This window comes from Sminthopsis crassicaudata, chromosome X (assembly GCF_048593235.1).
Source record: "Sminthopsis crassicaudata isolate SCR6 chromosome X, ASM4859323v1, whole genome shotgun sequence".
NCBI classification, from domain to species: domain Eukaryota; kingdom Metazoa; phylum Chordata; class Mammalia; order Dasyuromorphia; family Dasyuridae; genus Sminthopsis; species Sminthopsis crassicaudata.
In genome coordinates, this window is record NC_133623.1 from 86,839,487 (window position 1) to 86,852,898 (window position 13,412).

Genomic DNA, 13,412 nt, shown 5'->3' on the forward strand with positions numbered 1-13,412 from the left:
TCATGTGACACTGAGTGTGTCATGTGACTGTGATTGTGCCTTGTGACACTGAGAGTGTCTCACACATTAATAGTGTGTCACGTGATGCTAAGAGTGTGGCGTGACACAGAGTGTGTCACATGACACAGTCTCTTTCACAATAAGTGTTTCATTTGACACTGAGTGTGTGTCGTTGACACAGAGTGTGTCATGTGCCACTGAGAGCGGGTCATGTGATACTGAGGATTTCTCTTTGACATTAAGAGTGTGTCTTGTGACACTGTGAGTTTGTCATGTGACACTGAGTTTCTCTGTGAAACTGTGTCATGTGACACTAAGTTTCTTTCACATGAAGATAGTGTCTCACATTAAGAGCATGTCACGTGATGCTGTGTGTCATGTGACACTGAGAGGGTCTTTCACATTAACAATGTGTCATATGACACTGTAAAAGTGTGTTATGTGATATTGAGTGTGTATCATGTGACATAGAGAGTGTCTTTCACATTGAGTGTGTCACGTCATGCTGAGTGTTTTATGTGACACAGAGTTGGTCATGTGACACATACTGTCTTTTATATTATGTGTGTCATGTGACGCTGAGTGTGTCTTTGACACAGAGTGTGCCATGTGACACTGAGTGTGTGTCTGTGAAAGTGTGTCATGTGATACAGTATCTTTCATATTAAATGTGTCATGTGACACTGGGTCATGTGACACTGTGTCTGTGAAAGTGTGTCATGTAACAGAGTGTCCTTCACATTAAGAGTGTGTCACGTGATGCTGAGGGTTTTATGTGACACAGAGTGGGTCATATGACACTGTCTCATATTGTGTGGCATGTGACACTGAGTGTATGTCTTTGACACAGTGTCACGTGACACTGAGTGTGTATCTGTGAAAGTGTGTCATGTGACACTGAGTAAGCCGCGTGACACTGTGTCTGTGAAACAGTGTGTCACGTAAAAGAGTGTCTTTCAAATTAAGTGTGTCATGTGACACAGAGTGTCTTTCCCATTAAGAGTGTGTCACATGATGCTGAGTGTTTTATGTGACACAGAGTGGGTCACATGACACAGTGTCTTTCATATTAAGTGTGTCATGTGACACTGAGTGTGTGTCTTTGACACAGTGTGTCATGTGACACTGAGTGGGTCATGTGACGGTGTCTTTCATATTAAGTATGTCTTGTGACACTGTGTGTCTGACACAGTGTGTCATGTGACATTGAGTGTGGGTCATGCAACACTGTGTGTCTGTGAAACAGTGTTTCATGTGACAGTGTATTTCACATTGAGTGTGTCATGTGACACAGTGTCTTTCGCATTGTGTCACGTCATGCTGAGTGTTTAATGTGACAAAGAGTGGGTCATGTGACGCATACTGTCTTTCATATTAAGTGTGTCACATGACACTGTGTGTCTGTAAAACAGTCATGTGACACTGAGAGTGTCTTTCACATTGAGTGTGTGTGTGTGTGTGTGTGTGTGTGTGTGTGTGTGAAACAGGGTGTGTCATGTGATAGTGAGAGTGTATCATGTCACACAGAGTGTGTTTGTGAAACAGTGTGTCATGTGATACTGAGAGTATCTCACATTAAGAGTGTGTCATGTGATGCTGAGAGTGTGTCATGTGACATGGAGTGTGTGTCTGTGAAACTGTCATGTGACACAGAGTGGGTCATGTGACAGTGTCTTTCATATTAAGTGTGTCACATAACACTGAGTGTGTGTCTTTGACACAGAGTATGTCATGTGACACTGAGCAAGATCTTCACTGAAGCTTCAAGGTGTAAGCACAACTTTCAAGAGGTGGCCCAAGCTCTCAGGGGGAAGTTTGTCTAAATCCACCTCTGGAGCTAGAGTCCCATCAGTGAGCCACTCCAAGCATCATCCTGACAGCATGGAGACCTAAGAAAGGTAATTATTGTTGTTTGTCCTTCCTTCTTGAAGAGAACCATTACATCAGGGAGCTGATGCCATGACATGCAGGTGAATTGGATGAAGGTGAAGGAGGGCTGTGCAAGGACTCTGCCTCACTTTCCCCTCCAGAGCCATCTGGGTCCAGGGGCAAGATACAGAACAAGAAAACTGGAGATGGCAGAGTAATAACATGGAAGTTGGACGCCAACAGACAGAGAGAGAGGGATGTATTCTGCTGATCCCAGGGGATGTATTCTGCTGATCCCAGGGGATTTATTCTGGCTAGATGAAAGACCTCAAACTAAGGATGGACCCTGGGGAGGCAGACACGGTTTTTGGAGAGGAAAGAAGAGTTTTCTTAATTCTTATGGGCACAGACAATGCAACAAGCATGAACTGAGTTTCTGCTGTGTATAAGTCAAGCACCGTGATCAAGCATAAATCCTTTGTATTTTGGATTGTTCACCAGGGAAAAACAAAGGCTGTCCTTTACCTCTTGTTTTTTTTAGTCTGACTATTTACATTGAAATGAACAAAAGACTGGCTCCCTCATCCCTGGGCCAAGGGGCCTCAGGTTTATAGGAAAATGTTGCTTAAACTAAATTAAGAGAAGTGCTTGCTCAACTATGTTCAGACAGAATACTTGCCTAACAATGTCAGACATCCTGTCCTTTCCCCACTGTAAGTGAGAGACTGTGCCAAGGAAACTTGTAACCACAAGGCTGTACCAGGATGTGGCAAACGAGCTTAAAAGTGTACCTCGCTAAGGGTTCAGGGCTGCTCTCTACTAGCCCGTCTAGTGGGGTCAGTCGCCGGCCGGCCAATAAATGATGCTTTAAATTGAATAATCTGGTCTGAGCAGTCTATCTCGTGTAGCTCCATTTCAACATGGTGGCTCAAGGTCATTTTACCCTTTCTTTGTGGTAATGAAAAGCCAAATTCTGATGTCCCCTGTTGCCACTAATCATGGCTTAGGGGCAAAAGCTGTTTTGGGAAGCAGAACTGGATTCTGGAAAGAACTTGGGCTGCCATGAAGTCAAAGTGACGAGGAAACCCCAAAGCTCTTAAAACCTCTTTGGACTCTGCCTCAGGGAAGGGACTGGACCCCGCCTCAGGGAAGGGACTGGACCCCAAGCTCAAACAGGTTCATCCTTCTCTGGCCCAATCCCCAAACCCATAGAATTCGATTCAAAGTCTAACCCTGGCTGAAACTCAACCTGGGACTCCAGCCACAAGCCCCTTCAGATTGTCCAAGCCCTCTATTATAAAAAGAGCCAAAATGGAGCCCACTCTTTGCAGAGGTCCCAAACATGGCATCCTTACGCCTGCCATGTCAAGGATTTCCGCCCACTGGAACCAACCCGAGCTCTGGTGTCCTTCTCTCTTTACCTAAAACCTTTTAACCTTACTTGCAAAACCCCAAAATAAACCTCTTTTCTCAATCTAGGGCTTGGGGTCTGTAAATTCCTTTACAAGGGACTCTGGCACCGTCACTAGACCTCATTTAACGCTGTATCCTTGCGCCGAATCCAAAGGGGCTGCAGGGGAGCTCTATTTGACTTCCTGTAGCCTACACCTGCCACTAGACCTCAATTAACCCTAATTCATTTAGGTACCCCTTACCTAATTCTCATCAAGAGGATTTGGGACCAAATGCTGCCTGGGATGCTTAGTACTTGTGTGACCCTGGGCAAACACTTAACCTTGTAGGACCTCAGTCCTTCTCCTCTGGCTGGGAAAAAAATCAGAGAGGTGCCCAGAGTACCTGGGATGTTGGGAGTTCCCTTCCCTGATGTACGTCCCACAGCTACTTTCTTTTAGGTCCTCTTGTGCCTACCATTCTGCAGTCAGCATCTATAATCCTCTTTCTCTGTCTCTGCATCTCTAGGCCAGGCTTTGTTCTGTTCTCTGTCTCTTAGTATATTCTCTTTCTTTCCCTCCCTCTCCACATGCTACATGCATATTTATGTATATATGTGTTGGTATAGGTGTTGGTGTGGGGGGTGCATATAGAATGGGCCTGCATGCACATACTAGTTATCTCCTGGAGTTTTGTAGCCCCTGGTGATTTAGATCTGCTCCCAGCAGGCAGTCCAGGACAGAGCTGGGAAGAAGCCAGCCCCTCCTCCCACTCATGCCTCATAATGGATGCCTCATGAAGAGGTAGCCTGAATGGCTGAAACTCAGGATTCCAGGTATCCTTGGCAACCACCAGTCACCATGACAACCAGTGATTAGACAAAGCCACTTCAGCCTTCCTGGACGCTTACTTTGCCTCTAGAGAGATCATAGTCCACCAAGGAGGGGAGGGGTGGCTGACTTGATCTGGATTTCCACTGGAAAAGGTGAGGTTTTCTTTGGACAAGCCAGGGCAAGCATCCTGGGGCCGGTGATGGGCTTTTTGTTCAATGCCCGTTTGTCTTTTCACATTTAGGTTAATTAATGGATTCAGTTCAACAATAATTTGCAATGAGTAAAACCAGTGAGCATCAGTCCCTCACACAATGGCAGGGGGCAAGCGGTGACTGACTCCGCTCCTTTGTGTCATCTGACAAGAGAAAAGTCTTTTATTTGGGGTTGGTTTTACGTTCAGTAATCCCTCCAGGGTTTGGTAGACTCCATTGGCCCCTAGAAATCCCAGGTCCTGCCCTAGGGCAGATTGGGGGGGGAGAGTTTGGTTGTAAATGGGTTTGAGGAATTAAGGATCCTGAGCCAAGGTAGTAATTGACTCCCCTCAGCTCTACTCCCTCTCTGGGCAGGTCTCTAGCACAAACTGGGGGAGTTCAGGCACCAATACCTTTCAAGGACTGACGGTGTTGTGAGGACCCTCCCAGCTCGGCCTGTCTCTATGCTGAGGACCCTTCTACTGGGGCCAGTCTATAGATAGCTGGAGGGACCCTGGAACAGTGACATTCTGGGCTGCAAAGTACCTTTAATTTCTAGCATTTTGTGCTGCTCACAAGACCCTCCAAACCTCTGATATTTTGCGTTCCAGCTTTGATCTTTCATATTCTCTTATCTCTCAGGCCGCCCAGATCTCACATGCTATGATTCTTAATTGTGCATCACAGCCACACTTTCCATAATAACATAAATAATAATTAGATTAAACATACTAATAGACACTGACAAGAAAAAATTTAGAATTCAGAATGACAGTTATTTACCCCCTGGCTGGGGAGATCAGGGAGGATACCAGAATGCCTGGCATGATGTTTGTTCCCTTGCCTGATGCATCTCATAGCAATGGCCGCTCGTCTTGTTTCTCCTCTTGTGCGTATCGCGGTGCACTTAGCACCTGTCTTTCTGTTTCTGTATCTCCTGCTCTGACTCTGCCCCCGTCTGTCTCTGCACCTCCAGGCCTGTGTTTTCTCTCCATATAGAAGAGACACATGCCTGAGTGTCCATGTGCTTAGGTGTGGGGATCTCCTCATATTTTTGAGCCCCTAATCATTTACATCTACTCCCAGCTGGCAGTTGAGAACAAAGCTAGGGAATGCTCTCCTCCTCCCTCCTAGCAGCATGATGGAGGTCTCACAAAGGGGTAGTTTGAATGTCTACAATTCAGGAGTCCTGGTATCCTTGGCAACAACCAGTCACCATGGCAACCGCATTATGTTAGAACAAGCTGCCGCAGCCTTACTGAATCTCATTCTTTTTTTTTGGGGGGGGGGCCTCTAGAGAGATTATAGATGACCGCAGTGGTCTGGATGTCCACTGGAACAGGTGAGGCTCTCTTTGGACAAGCCAGCAGCAAGCATCCTGGGGCCCAGAGGTTGGAGTGGTTGATACAGGAAGATTCAATGCCTGTTTATCTTTTCACATTTATATTGATTAATTGATGCGCCAGAGCAATAACTTGCAGTGATTGAGGCAAACCAGCAAGCATCAGTGTCTCATAAAATGCCATGGGTTAAACCGTGACTTTCATAAGTTCATTTATGCCACCTGAGAAGAGAAAAATGCCTTTTTGCCTTTTTGTTCAGCAATCCCTCCAGGGTTAGGTAAGCCACATTTGCCTTGTCCAAATCCCAGCTTCTGCCTGAGTCCAGAGGTGGAAGGAAGAGATTAGTCTTAATTAGCCTGGAAAGATCAAGGATCCTGAGCAAATGTATCCATTGACTTCCCCTGGGTTCCACTCCCTAATTGGGGAGGTCTCTACACAAACTGTGCTACCCCTGCTTTTCACCTGATTAGCCCAGGAGCTGTGGAAGTGCCCAGTGAAGAACCCAGCTGTGCGGATGAATGAATGCCCTGGGGCTAGAGACTGAGCAGAGAAAGTGTCACACTGCCTGAAGCCAAAGCTCACTGTGGAGCTGTGGGTATTAGCAGCTGACCCACACTGACCGGAAGTGTCTCTGCCCCGGAAGCACAGTCGAGCTGTGGAACCCCCACTGTGGCAGATTAGAGGCTGCCCCGGGCTGTTCCCCCCTTTGGTGCAGATTTGTAATTACCCCAGGAAAAGCTCCATACTACAGAATGGGGCCGTACAGATGTGTTGTGGTCTGTTCTGAGTCACTTCCGGTTTTGGGTGGTATAGCCAGGTCATGTTAGTTTATGGCATTTTTTTTAGAGTACTCTGGCTCTAATTTCTTTGCTGGTCTGCTTCTTTACATCCAAGGCAGAGCAATCAGCCTATTCCAGAGTCATCTCTCTACTTTTTCTAACCACAGAAGCCACTTCCTCCCCTGTTCCTCTCTGTTTGCCAGCCTCTTCTATTTCCCTGTTTGCTCCAATCTATTCTGGCCCCTTAGGATGAACCTTCTCTGACGAACTTCCAGATTATCTTTGGCTGGTGAGTTGTATTTCTAGTCTTAGTGAATTTTGCCAGTCAACCTCTATTTTTGAGGCTGAATTTAATAATTGGTCATAAAGTATGAGAGGAGCTTAGAAAGTTATGTGTGCCTTCTCAGCCATCTTGGCTCCATCCCCCACTCCCATTATTTCTTAAAGCCCAGTAGTATAATCCCATTACCTTCCTGTTCTGTTTCTAATTAAGCAAACATTCCCCAATTATTGAGCACTTACTCCGTTTGTAATTCACATCTGCCTCAAAAAGTGCTGTTGTAAATATTTTGGAATATATGGGAACTTTTTCCTTGTTATTGGTTTCCTTGGGGTATAAGTCCACCAATGGAGTCTTTCTTTTAAAAGCTATGGCCATTTTTATTACTTTCTTTGGATAATTTCAAATTGCTTCTTAAAATGTTTGTGTCATTTCACAACTCTACCAACAAGGTATTCATTTACTTATTTTCCCACACCCCCTCCACTTTTGACATGGTGTTTGGGGATCTTTTGTGTGCCAATTTACAGAGGGTGAGGAGGTTTTTATAGTTGTTTTGATTCACATCACTCATCATTAATGATTCGGAGCATTTTTTATGAGGTTTTCAGTACTTTGCAATTATTTTGAGAAGTATTTTTCTATAAGCTTTCACCATTTTTCAAAGGAGGAATTGCTATGTGTCTATGTATATTCATAATTCATAGTAATATATATGTATATATATAGGCACATATACATATATACCTTTATATCCAATTGTTTATAAACCTTGTGTGTTAAACCTTTATCAAGTGATTTCTTTTCCATTTGAACACTTTGCTCTTATCCTAGAAGCACGTATACTATTTGTTCAGAAATCTTTCAGTTTTAATAATCAATGTTATTAATTTTGTAATTTCTAATTGTCTTCATTGCTTATTTGGTCAAGGATATATTTCTTACACATAACTGTGAGAAACACGTGATTTGATTTTTTAGTCTCATGATATTTTGTATCAAGGTGACATATTCACTTTGACACTACTTTTAAAAATTACTATTATTATCATTATTATTATTTGCTGAGGCAGAGTTAAGTGACTTTCCTAGGGTCTCATAGTAAGTGTTAAGTGTCTGAGATCAGATTTGAACTCAGGTCCTCCTGACTTCAGGACTGGTGCTCTATCCACTGCTCCACCTAGCTGCCCCTGCCTAAGCTAATTACTGTCAGTGTACTTTCCAGTTTTCCTCCCAGTTTCTATCAAATATGATATTTTATTTTTTAGGTAACTTATGGTTCTGAATGTATGAAAAACTATGTTATTGAGCTCTATTTTTTCTTTTCTTGTCTATAGTTTTCTGTTGCCCTACTTTTAAACCAATACCAAATAGATTTGTTAAACTTCTGTTTTGTAATGTAATATTTAATAATAATTTAATGTAACATGTAATTTAAATATATATATATATGTATATATATACATATATATATATATATATATATATACATATATATATAAAATTTGTTCCCTGGGAATGATATACCCACTGTACCAATATTTTTCAACCATTTCTCTTGTTACTCTAGATATTATTTTTTTTTGGGTTTTGTTATCATCATGTATAATATCCTCTTGGTAAGTTTATTGTTCTAACATTAAAAGTATAAATTAATTTTGACATTTTGATAATATCTGCATGGATTAATCTTAAACACTATTTTTCCAGCCATTTAAGTTGTTTTTAAGGTTTTTTTTAAATTTAAAAACATTTAAAATATGTTAAATATTTTAAAGCAAAAAATTAAAATTCTTTTTAAATATCAACATATGTATTATATAAATATATTTAATGTATGAAGTTATGGATTTTCTTACTCCCTGCTTTTCCCCATTTCTTGAGAAGACAGGCTATATGATATAATATATGTATATATGTGTATATATATATATATGTATATATGTAAAATGTCTTATAAAACATATTTTCATCTTAGCAATGTTGTAAAAGAAAACATAAAAATACAAGAAAAATAAAGTTAAAAATTGTGTTTTTCAAAGTGCACACAGAGTTCATTAGTTCTTTCTGTGGATAGAAGTTTTTATTTTTTTACCATGGTCCCTTTGCAACTATTTCACACCATCCTGTTGATCAGAGTGGCTGTGTCTTTCACAGTTTATCATCATTACATTATTAATGTTGCTTTGTACATTTTTCTCCTGGCTTTGCTCACTTCACTTTGCATCTCATTTGATATAGCATGCTAGTTAATACTCCATCACAATCATATAATCTAACTTGTTTAGTCACTCCACATTTGATGATCATCCCCCTGATTTCCAATTCTTTTTCACCACAAAAAGAGCTACTGTAGATATTTTTGTATAAATTGATTCTTTCCCCCTTTTAAAAATATTTTTTGGGATACAGATCGAGTAATGGTATTGCTGGATCAATGTGTGTATATAGTGTTGTTGTTCATAGGGTGTGGCTCAAAATATGTCTCCATAATAACTGGACTAATTCACAATTCTAAAAACAATTCAATAGTTTCCCAGTTTTTTTCACATCCCTTCCAGCATTTGTCATTTTTCTTTTCTGTCATATTAGGAAATCTATTAGGCGTGAAATGGTACCTCAGAGTTGGTTTCATTTGTATTTCTCTTCTCAGTTGTAATTTAAATATTACTAATAATAAAAAGAGTGAAATATTTTAATGGGGTTATTTTTTTAAATATTAATTTTGAACTTAAAGACAAAAAGACAAAAAAGAGAACGTTTCCATAAACACAACACAGTATAAACTGAGGATTCAGTATAAAACCATGAATTTCCATTTCATGTTTTTTACTTACATAATGGCATATGAATGTATATAGTTATATGTGTGTATGATTATAGAATAATAGATATGTACTTACACATATATGTGTATGTGCTCAAATGTGTATGTAAATGTATGTTTGTGGGTATAGGTGCATATATATTTATATATGTGTCTTATTATGTGTATGTGTATTGTGTGTACATATAAATACACTCACATAAATCAGCACTTAAATGTAGCCTTCTTGGGGAGTAAGGGGGAAAAGAATAAAATAAATATATCAGAGATGGAGGTGCCCTTCAAGCAGAATGACTAATTAAGAGGCAGTGAGCACAAAGGAAGTTGAAGATCAGTGCTTGAAGGAAACTTGGATCATAGAATGGCAGAACTGGAGTGGATATTAAACTATAACAGAGCACAGATGGCTGGTTTTTAAGATGAAGGGACTGAGGCATGGAGATAGGAACTTTTTGAGGAATCACAGCGCCAAATTACAATATGAGTTCCTAATAACTAGTTTAGGGCTCTTTCTTTAAGATGGCTATTGGGGTCAGATATCACAGCTACTATTAAGTGTTAAGTGTCTGAGACCAGACTTTTACTCAAGTCTTCCTGACCTCATGACCAGTGTTCCATCCACTGTGACATCTAGCTGACCTATTATTTTTCTTTATAATGTTGTTGTTATCATAATTTCTCTTTTATTTCTACTCACTTCACTCTGCATCACTCTTCTCATGTTTCTCAGAAAGTGACTCCTTTTTATTCTTTAGAATACAATAGCATTTTTGAAATAATATTTTATTTTTTCCATTTACGTGTAAGAATAAGTTTTAATATATATTTCAAAATATTGAGTTCCAAATTTTCTTCCTTTTGTTCCACCTTCCTAACATGATAAGCAATTTAATATAGGCTATATATGTAGAGTTATGTAAAACTTATTCCTATATTAGATTATGGAAGTAGAAATAGATGAAAAGAAAAAAAAGAATTCATAAAAAAAGAAAGTTTAAATATTATGCTTTGATCTGTATTCATACTCTATAGGTTCTTTCTCTGGATGTGAATAACATACTCCCTCAAGCTTCTTTGTAGCAAACAGATCATTGTGTTAATGATAAAAGCTAAGTAATTCATAGTTTACTGTAATGTTCTCTGTTGAGGTTTTCTTGAGGTCTCTGAAGGTAGCCTTCTTTTCAGTTCAGTAACCACAAGTACAGTCAGGTGTTAAAGTCCAAATCCTTTATTGTCTCCATCAAAGTCTTGTCTCCTTCACTTGGGGCTTGGCTAGTTTTTTTGAAGATCTTCCTCTCTCCTTGGTTCTGAGAACTTGAGCTCCCACCTATCTTCTCTGGCTTTTGAATCACCCTGACTTCAAAGGTTTGTGCTTTAGCTTCCAGCCACTACAAAGGTGGACTATGGAATGAATGTTCGCTTGTAGTGCGCTTGTCCTTTCTGACCCTGAGAACTTCTAGCTTATATGTTCCACACTGAGTACAAACCAATCATTACATCACTAGGAAATCATTATTTGTTGTAGGATTAAATCAATGCTAAATTAGATTTAACCATTGTCTCCTCAATTCCCCTTAGTACCTTGTTTCAAGTTCTGACCCATAACATCTCCATGAAGGGTCAGATCAACCATACTGAATCATGCTAAATTAGATAACTATTGTCTCTATCAATTCCAATGACTTTGTCCCTTGTAAGAATCCTTTGTTTCAAGTTCAGAGCTCTGGCCCATAACAGTTTACTATCCTACAATCTTGCTTTTACTATGTATTATATTCTCTTGGCTTTGCTTACTTAACTTTGCAGCAGTTCATATCAATCTTTCCACATTTCCCCCCCCCTCCCCCGAAATTTGTCTGCTTGTCATTTCTTTTAGCACAGAAGAATTGTATTACATTCATATATCCCAACTTGTTAAGCTATTTTCCAATTGATCCACCTTCCCCTCAGTTTCCAATTAGTAGTATCTCAGAGTTCTTTAATTTTGCATTTCTCTAACAGGGGTTCTCAAACTACAGCCCGCAGGCCAGATGCGACCCACTGAGAACATTTATGCGGCCTACCGGGTTATGGCAAATGGGCTGAGGGGCGGAGACAGAGTGTGAGTTTCTGTTTTTACTATAGTCCAGCCCTCCAACAGTCTGAGGGACAGTAAACTGGCCCCTATTTAAAAAGTGTGAGGGGGGCAGCTAGGTGGCGCAGTGGGTAGAGCACCAGCCCTAAAGTCAGGAGGATCTGAGTTCAAATCTGGTCTCAGACACTTAATACTTCCTGGTTGTGTGACCCTGGGCAAGTCACTTAACCCCAATTGCCTCCAAAAAAAAAAAAAAAAAGGTGTGAGGACCACTCTAAACAATGATAGCATTAAGCTTTTTTCCCTTATCACTGTGCAAAGCTTTAATTTCTTCATCTGAAAACTGCCTGTTCATATCCTTTGACTATTTGCATTGAGAAATGACTTGTATTATTATAAATTTGACTCAGTTATCCAGATATATGAGCAATGAATCTGTAAAATTATTTCTTTATTTTTGCTGATATTTGCTGTTAAATCATTTCCCACTTTTCTACTTTTTTTCTTATCATGGTTGCATTGTTTTGGTTTTGGTTTTGTGAGTGTGTGTGCAAAAACATTTTCGTCCAAAATAACCCATTTTACATCTCATGAAGTGCTCTATGTCTTTTTCATTTTTAAACTCTTCCCTTCTCCATAGAGCAGATAGGTAAAGTATTCCATGCTCCCCTAATTTCTTTACAGTATCATCTTTTAGTTCTAAGTTATGTACCCATTTTGACCTCCAGTCAAAATACAGTGCATGATAGTGGTTCATCCCTAGTTTCTTACATCCCTAGTTTTCCATTGTCTCCACAATTTTGCTGTATAATGAATTTTTATCTGAGAAGTTTGAGTCTTAATGTTTCTCAAACACTAGATGTTTGTTGTCACTTACTATTCTGTCTTGTGTACTTAATCTATTCTACTGATTCAATACTGTATTTCTCAAATACTAGCAGATAGTTTTGATCATTAATACTTTAAAATAGAAGTTAAGATCTGGCATGGTTCATTTGCCTTCCTTTTCATTATATATATATATATATATATATATATATATATATATATATATATATATATATATATATATATATATATATATAAAACCTCTTTTTATTTCCACATATATTTTGTAATGACTATCTTCCTAAATCCATGAAAACATTTTTGATAGTTTAATTACTTTGCCTCTTAATAATTTAAACAAATCAAGTTGAATGATCATTTTTATTATATTGGTGCAGCGTATCCATAGCAAATGATATATTTTGAATTACTTACATCTGACTTTATTTGTATGAAAAGTATTTTGTGTTCATGTAATTCCTGAGTTTATCTTGGCAGGTAGACATCAATGTATCTTATATCATCAACAGCTTTTTTAAATGAAGTTTTTTTTTTAATCTGTTGTTGCTGAGTTTTGTTGGTTATATGTGGAAATGTTAAAGGTTTATGTGAGTTTATTTTATATCTGCAATGAGTAAAGACTTTGTCATTGTTTGTCCTACTTTCTTAAATTTCCTTTTGTCTCTTATTGCTAGAAGTAACATTTTTCCCCCAGAAGACTTCTAGGTTATTCCTAATTACAAATGGTACATGCTGTTGATATTAGAGAAAAAAAAAAGTACTTTTTATTTTATGGAAAACTTCCCTTATTCCTGTATTTTTGGTGTTTGGGGAAAAGTGGTCCTTAGAATGTAGATGATTAGAAATAAGAAGATCCTTCTATAAAAGTGTAGAGCTTCACTGATTTTCTACCTCCTTCAAAAAATAAGTAACCTCCTTGTGCTATAACCGTTGAGAACTGCTTCTGACAATAGGCATCAAAAAGCATGATCTATA

The 13,412-nt window shown here is 39.2% G+C and overlaps 2 long non-coding RNA genes across 12 annotated transcripts in view; one reads left to right on the forward strand and one right to left on the reverse strand.

The window, feature by feature from the left end:
* LOC141548956 (uncharacterized) overlaps positions 1-13,412 on the reverse strand; it is a 1,120,676-nt gene that overhangs the window by 632,323 nt on the left and 474,941 nt on the right. The window lies entirely within an intron of this gene.
* Positions 1-13,412, forward strand: part of LOC141548957 (uncharacterized) — a 1,406,018-nt gene that overhangs the window by 307,433 nt on the left and 1,085,173 nt on the right. The window lies entirely within an intron of this gene.